The sequence below is a fragment of the Mercenaria mercenaria genome, unplaced genomic scaffold, assembly GCF_021730395.1.
Source record: "Mercenaria mercenaria strain notata unplaced genomic scaffold, MADL_Memer_1 contig_3561, whole genome shotgun sequence".
Classification (NCBI taxonomy): Eukaryota; Metazoa; Mollusca; class Bivalvia; order Venerida; family Veneridae; genus Mercenaria; species Mercenaria mercenaria.
In genome coordinates, this window is record NW_026461712.1 from 45297 (window position 1) to 53459 (window position 8163).

Genomic DNA, 8163 nt, shown 5'->3' on the forward strand with positions numbered 1-8163 from the left:
AAATTACATAGTTTCCCCTTCTCACTAATAGATACACTTGTAAGGTAGACTGACTCTCCAATATACAATGACCCTTGTTTATTGGAGCCATACTGTGATGGTCATTAGCCCCCAACTGTGCTGGCGAAGACAAAAATCCCTTGGCCCACTGCCAAAATCTAGGCCTTTAAGTAAGCATTCATGTGACAACACTGTTTCTTATTCATTGATTTTACTTTTGACAGTATTGATAGTCTTTGTATCGTGAAACAGGCCTATGATACAACACGGGTATCACCAGACTAATGTATCCTGATACAGTGAATTCGATATATCGTTACACCCTTAAATAAAGAAACTCCCATGAAATTATTACTTGATTTCAATGCAAATTGTCAGTGTACATGAACATAATATTCCATTTACAAGATATTGTCAAACAAGAAAATTTTTGTTTGTTGTGTGAAAACTAGAAAAAGAAAGAAATATATAAATTATGTATCTGTTGAATTTTACAGCACTTTCCAGAAGGTGGACCATCGGAACAATATCCCGATCCATACATGGCAGACAAAGGTGCGCTAACAAGTGCCAAGTTCACTCCTTGCAGGGCTCCACCAAAACCTAGACATATGTCTGAGCCGCCCAAGAAGCGTCGTAAAATCTTATCTGAATTATCAACAGAGTAAGTAATTTATAGAACTAGTCAGTCTTAACCCTTACCATGCTGGAAATGATTGGAATTGCCTTTGAGACCAGTGCAGATCATGATCATCCTGCACATCTGTGCAGTCTGATCATGATCTGCACTGTTCGCTATTCAGTCAGTATCTTTTTGGTAAGCACCCTTTTTCACAGTTAATGTTTCTGTCTAAATTGGAAGATACTCAAGTTCATTTTAAAAATATAACAGGGTAAGAGTTCAACAAAATTACACGACAGTGTACTAGTATGATAAATATGAACATTTCTGCTTTCGAAAATTCTGACAGCTGTATAGTATCTAACCTAAGCACAACATTTCATACCATTTGTTAATATAAAAATGTGTATGTTTTTTGTAGTTTAATGTATGCTTTCAAATCATATCACAGTAGCTAAGTATTCATTTATATTTGCAGCATTGATGAAAACTACCAGCTGAAATCTGAACACTCACAAAATGACTGCACAGCCCGTAAGTTCAAAACTTGGTTACATATTCTACAAAAACAGAATGCATTTTCAATAGAATTGACCTCATGGCTGCTTTATCAGGATATATTCTTTCTACATTCAAGTCATTCTTTGTAAAAGTAACAAAGTCACAAAAATTTGCACCAGTTACCAACAGCTGCCCTTGGACTTGATACCAATGTTTATGTGTCCGGCTCAAAATTATACTGTCACCACTTTCTTCAAGAAACAAGTTCTCCTTTTTCTCATAGTTTTTTAAGCATCTTTTATGCTCCAGTCCCTTATGGAAAAGGGGCATTTCACCTCTAGAATTCCTGCCTGCCCATTTTCGCATACCTTCCCATCTGGGGTAGCACCAATAAATGGGAAAAGGGGATTTACTACAAATCCACACTCGTGTACGTGATTACCTGTCTTCTTTCTATCCATGTTTATAGCTACCTTCTTACTGTTTATACCGTAAGTTGTTGGTGCAGACTGAAAAGATGTTGGCATCACTGTATTTCTGACAAATTTCTCTATAAGTGCAGCTTTTCGCACCACGAAGCTACCAAATGTTGAAGCAGTTATTCTAGATGACCTTTCCATGTGCCAAGCATTTGACTTACTCTGATCTCTAGTGTTCAGTTCTATTGCCTCTACTTCACCTTGGTTAACTGACAAGGTAGTCCATTTACCAACATCATTTTTCACACAGTTTTGAATATCAACATCTGGGTTTCTAGGCAACACCAGGTCTCCACAGTCTGTCTTACATCTCTGCACATCTACTGGCTGCATCAGTGGTAACTGAAAAATGAAAAGTATAAATTGGTGTTAATATTGTTAATGTAATATGAACATTATGAATATATATAAAATAAAATATAAAATGCATATTAATTTTTCAGAATCACAGGTATCACCACTGGATATGCTGGCACTTGCTTCAGAAAACATGGAACTGAAGAGACAAATGGCAGACCTGAAACATGAAATTGTTATGAAGGAGAAATCAGTGACTGAATATGTATTGAAAACCGAAAGTCTGCAACAAGAAGTATCTCAGGCCAAACTATCAGTCAAACGTCAATCAGAAAAACAAGAACCAAAGAAGTATGGCCTCACTGTGGAATCTGTACGTGACAGTCCAGTAAGAGAAAATTTCAAGTATTACACTGGGTTTACCTATGACCAGTTCGTGAACATTTTTAAATTCTTGGTGCCATTCCCTGGAGACAGCCCTCTTACATTTCCTAAGACAGTAACTAGTGTGCGCAAAATAAGATTACATGATCAGCTGGTACTTGCACTTGTAAAACTACGTTTGAACTTTGAGTTCAAGCATATTGCAAATCTGTTTGAAATTTCACCACAAGATGCAGGTGCAATTTTCCGCGCATGGATGAACTATATGTTCTACAAATTTGGTTCCGTGCCTATATGGCCTGATAGGGAAGTTCTTATTCAACACATGCCGGCAAAATTCAAGTCTGACTTTCCCACAACATTCATAATCTTAGATGGGACAGAATTAAAGGTGGAACGACCCAGTTCACTTAGAAGTCAAAGCCAGTGCTACTCAGATTACAAATCTGCAACAACACTAAAAGGTCTGGTAGGAATTGACCCAAGAGGCTCTTTCAATTTTATATCTATGCTATTTTCTGGATCTATATCCGACAAGGAGATAACAAAACAAAGTGGCTTGCTGTCAGTTCTGAAAAAGCTGTTAGAATGTGGTAAGCTTAAACCTGGTGATGGAGTAATGGTTGACAAGGGATTTTTAATTCGTGAGGAAATTGAGGCACTTGGTCTGAAATTATTCATACCGCCCTTTGCACCTGGTTCTGGACAAATGTCAGCCGGTGATGTGAAACTTACCAAACAAATTGCAACACACAGAGTTCATGTTGAACGCGCAATATCAGGAGTTAAAAAATTTACAATTGTTGACAACAGAATAGGTCTATCATTGTTTCCTTGTGTTAATCAGATATGGTTTTGTTGCTGCTTTCTTACTGGCTTCATGCCTTATTTAATACAGGACTAGGCAGTTTACAAACCTGGTGTGCAAGTGTTGATCCAAGAAACTGCTTATCAGAGGTGGTCTGTATTGTCTGTTCAGGTATAGGTACAAGATATGACAATGGACAGTCTTTCAGTGATTGTAAAAATCTGACATCCCTATCAAGGAGTTGAATCTTCCTGCAAAAAATATGAAAGACAATATAGCCCCTTGCTTTACACCAAAGTATTTTTAAATTAAGTTACCGAAATAAATCAGTGCAAACAAGTGATTATTTTATTTTACGTACTTAGGTTAGATATGTACACAAATTAGGAATTAAACTCTTTGTTTATAAATTTGTCTGCATATGAATTTATCTATAGATTATTTATTACTTTGACATTGTTAATACAATAAAAGAAAAAAAAATTGATAAGATATGTTTCAATAAAATGAGTACATAACGGTTCAGATGCTTTTTTATTATCAAAACCATACCTGTTGTCGTTAAATACAGCTGTCAGAGGTCTCTTTTTCCTCGCTGCATTTCCCGGCTTTGCAATTACCATTGTTGATACTGGTTCTGGCAGGATTTATGGGCCACGTGGTCTATCCCACTGCTGCGGAAGTGTTGTACATGCCGGTTGCATGGGTACATCTTGAAGTCCCTCTGTCAGCCAATCAGCCAATTTCATGACCAATGCAAGGACATGTGCACATTCACCGGATGTACTGAAATAAAATCAAACATACCATAAGCTGTTTTACTGGTCCATACAACAGCATTCTAATTATTTAAGTAAATAGCATAATTACCTTCAATTGATTATTGAACAGAGCAGAAGAATCAAAACATGTCATCAATCGCAAAGTATTGGGATGTACTGATCTGTCTATCGGTATCAGATAGCATGAAAACAATAAAAAAGCCTGTCATGATTTGCCTCACATTGAATGAAAATAAATACCAGTACATTTTTTAAAACAAACAAATGCACCGTTACATGTATGTCTAGATTACTTTTTAGTGTTGACGCTCTATGTACATGGATTAAACCTATGTGTACTGTGTTTAGATTTATGCATATGTACTGGCCTATGCATATTAAAATTTCGATTATAAATAATGAATGTTCCCAACCAGCACTGGGTCGGTTTAATGCCTTACAAGTTCGGAAAACAACTTCTCAGTTCCATTAGTCATGACACAATGTAAAACGTAAACAACAACCGTTTTTCAGTATGAATCATTCGTAAATACATTATTTCCGGTATAATATACATCCTACAGTACACGGCATATATCGATATGTAGAACAATGTGTAAAGTCACGTAGTGATATACAGACAATTTTATACCTATCTGATTTATCGAAAAGTATTTCAAATTAAAGTTTTAAAAACCTTACCCAGCTATACATTTACAAAAAGCATCACTGATGACTTTTTTCAGCTTCCACAGTGATCGTCGTCGTGTATCCTTCTTCAGTCTTTTTTTTGACTCCTGAATATTGACGCTTTCACAACTAATTCCGTGTTCGAATGTCGGAAAATCCTTCCTGACACTATTAATGTATGACTCCTTACAAAACTTTCTCGCATTCCTTCTTTGTCTTAAAGTCACATAATACGGCAGAAATTTCTCGCCAATCTCTTCAGGAATATCACGTGAACTTGCAGCAGCAGCCATTATTGATCTAAATGTCGGAGGTTAAGATTTTTGTGGGTATGACTGAATAGCGAAATCTAGTAGATTTCGCGAAATCTAATCAAATTAGCGAAATCTAGACATAAAATGTAAACTAATGAATATTTTTAAAAATCCTTTTAAGCTTTTATTAAAAATATAAATCTACGTGTGTATGTCAATTTTCAAGAAAAAATATTTGTATTTAGGGTGATTTTGAAGCGAAAAACGTATACGGGTCTAGATTTCGCCCGATTCTACATGTGCGGAAATCTCAAGTGACAGGTAAAATCAAGACATAAAATTGATAGTGATGAATTTTCTTTTTAAATCTTTTTAGGCTTTTATTAAGAATATATTTCTCAGTTTGCATGTCAATTTTCAAGAAAAAATATTTATATATAAGGTGGTTTTGAAACGAAAAACATATACGGGTGTTGATTTCGCCAGACTCTATATGCAAAGAAATCTCAAGTGACAAGCAAAATCAAGACATAAAATCTAAAGTGATGAATACTTTTCAAAATCCTTTTAAGCTTCTATTAAGAATATATTTCTAAGTGTGCATGTCAATTTTCAAGAAAAAAATACTTATACTTAGTAATAATTAGAAACGAAAAATATATACGGGTGTTGATTTTGCCAGATTGTCAGTGACATGCAAAATCAAGTCATAAAATTTAAAGTAATGAATAATTTTTAAAATCCTTTTAAGCATTTATCAGGAATATAAATCTACGTTTGCATGTCAATTTTCAAGAAAAAAAATTTTATATTTAGGGTAGTTTTGAAGCGCAAAACATATACGGGTCTTGATTTCGCCTGATTCTACATGCGCGGAAACCTCAAGCGACAGGTAAAATCAAGACATAAAATTTAAAGTGATGGATATTTTTGGAAATTCTTTTAAGCTTTCATCAAGAATATAGTTCTACGCGTGCATGTCAATTTTCAGGAAAAAATATTAATATTTAGTATGATTAATAAACGAAAAACTTATACGGATGTTGATTTCGCCAGATTTTATATCAAATCTTAAAATCTTAAGGAATGAATATTTTAAAAAAAAAATCCTTTTGAGCTTTAATTAGGAACATATTTCTAAGTTTCAAGAGAAAAGAATAATATTTAGTATGGTTTTGAAAAGAAAGCGTATGCGGGTCTTGAATTCGCCTGATTCTGTATGCGCAGAAATCTCAGTGTCAGGCAAAATCAAGACATATAATCAAAAGTAATGATTATTTTAAAATATCCTTTTGTGCTTTTATTAGGAATGTATTTCTATGTGTCCATGTCAAGTTTCAAGAAAAAATATTTATATTTAGTAAGGTTTTGAAAAGAAAATCCAATGCGAGTGTTGATTTCGTCCTATTCTGCGCGGAAGCAAAATCAAATCGTAAAATTAAAATCGCGTTGAGCCGTTATTGAGAATATAATTCCACACTTATATGTCGAAAAATAGTATTGTTTTAAAAAAAACGTATACGGGTGTATCTTGATGCATTATTCCGATATTAAATCTAAGTTAGGTTTTAAAGTTATTACTTATTTTCATAAAAAAAAAAGGTAATACAATGAATTATGGAAGGTGTGAAAATAATTGGACCATGTTGCTGTGGGACTGTGTTACATGCAATGCACGCGTCGGCATTATACAACACAATACACAAATTGTATGCCATGATTTTTTATTACAATCAAAGCCATAAATAGATTCTAGTAATTATGCAAAAATCACTCAAAACATAATCAAGCTGATCAGCTTGTATTAATATAATCCCCTACATTATAATTATGTAACGGCTTGTATGCAATTTTAATCAACACCTCGTGTTTATGTTTGCACGTGTCATATTTATCAATCATCATCTAAATTGTTTAATACATGAACGAAATTGTATTCAACAATAATTAGAGAAAGAATGCATATATCAATAAATATAAGAAAATGGGCCATATCCTAAACATATAACTTCAATTTAATTCTTAGAAAGACGTTTTCGTATAGAAAATGTGTTAATGAAAAATAAATTGCAAATCTGAATAATTACCGTTTGTTACATGTAATAATCTAATAATTGTCGGATGATATAGTTTTTAGTGAGTCAGGCACTGGATTGAGTATGTCGGAGGAGCAAGCGAAGAAAGACCCCACGAACGCTGATCTTTTGGCGTACCTGGAGAAGATCAACGGTAGAACAGGGAGTGTGGAGAAACGTTTGGATGCGTTATCGGTGTTGGAGAAAAAGGTTGATGCCTTCGACCAGGAATTAAAGAAGCTGTGGGTGGCGATGGATGACCGCAACAAAAAGCTCGATCAGAAAGTCTCGGATGTCAAGGAAAGGACTGAATGTGTGGACTTTAATGTTACACAGTTATCTAGTAAGGTGACACAGGGCGGAATTAAAGAATGAGGTTGTATATCTAACATCTCAGTCTATGAGAATCAGCCTTATTTTTACAAACATTAAGAAGGCAGACGAAGAGGATCCTAGATTGACTGAGACGAAGCTTAGACAACATCTGGAGGATAACCTCAGAATAGCAAAAGATGTTGTAGCAAATATGGGGTTTGAACGTGTGCACAGGACGGGAGAGAAGAGGGAGGGAAGGACCAGGAATGTAGTGGCTAAGTTTGTATTATTTAAGGACAGGGAATTAGTACGGAAGCAGTGGAGGCCATTAGAAGGTACGAGTTATCAAATATTTGAACAATTTCCGAAGGAGGTGATAGATAAGAGGAGAAGGTTAGTCCCAAAAATGAAAGCTCATAGGAAAAAAGGGGACAAGGCATGGTTAGCCTACGATACGTTGTATGTTAACGGGAGGCCAGTCAGAGAGTAGGAGTACGCAGAGGGTGGACTTAACGTTCTTTCATGGAATGTTAATGGGCTGTCTAGCAGTAGTATAAGAAATACCGCAGCGGAGCCATATTTCACCTAATTTAACATTCAGTCCCCGGTCCGAACTGACCAATGCCGGACAATTAAAAACCCACAGGTTTTATCAAAGATACAAGCTGAAAATCTTTTAAATCTTTAGTTAAACCGAATGAAAACCTTTGGTTTAACCAAAAAAAAGATTTAGTCTTTGGTCCGGACTGACCCCTTGTCCCTATTCTAAAAAATCCAATGCCGGACACTTTAAAACCCACAGGGTTTAAACCCAGTTAAAAGTTTTAAATACATATGATATAGATGAGTTTACAGAATAAAATATATTGTTTGAAAGAAAGAAGATTTACTGATAATATAAATCCTCATTATGTTACAACAAAAAACGGGAGAAAAATGATAAGGGCTACTTGTTCATCTTGTGGAAAAATGAAATC

At 34.9% G+C, this 8163-nt stretch overlaps 1 long non-coding RNA gene across 1 annotated transcript; it reads right to left on the reverse strand.

Annotated features, from left to right (window-relative positions):
- Positions 1 to 343: 343 nt before the first annotated feature.
- Positions 344 to 4865, reverse strand: LOC128553180 (uncharacterized). Its single transcript, XR_008369287.1, has 3 exons — positions 4555 to 4865; positions 3644 to 3877; positions 344 to 3342 (listed from the first exon to the last, which is right to left on the reverse strand). It is a non-coding gene; the product is annotated as an uncharacterized LOC128553180 (long non-coding RNA).
- Positions 4866 to 8163: the final 3298 nt, after the last annotated feature.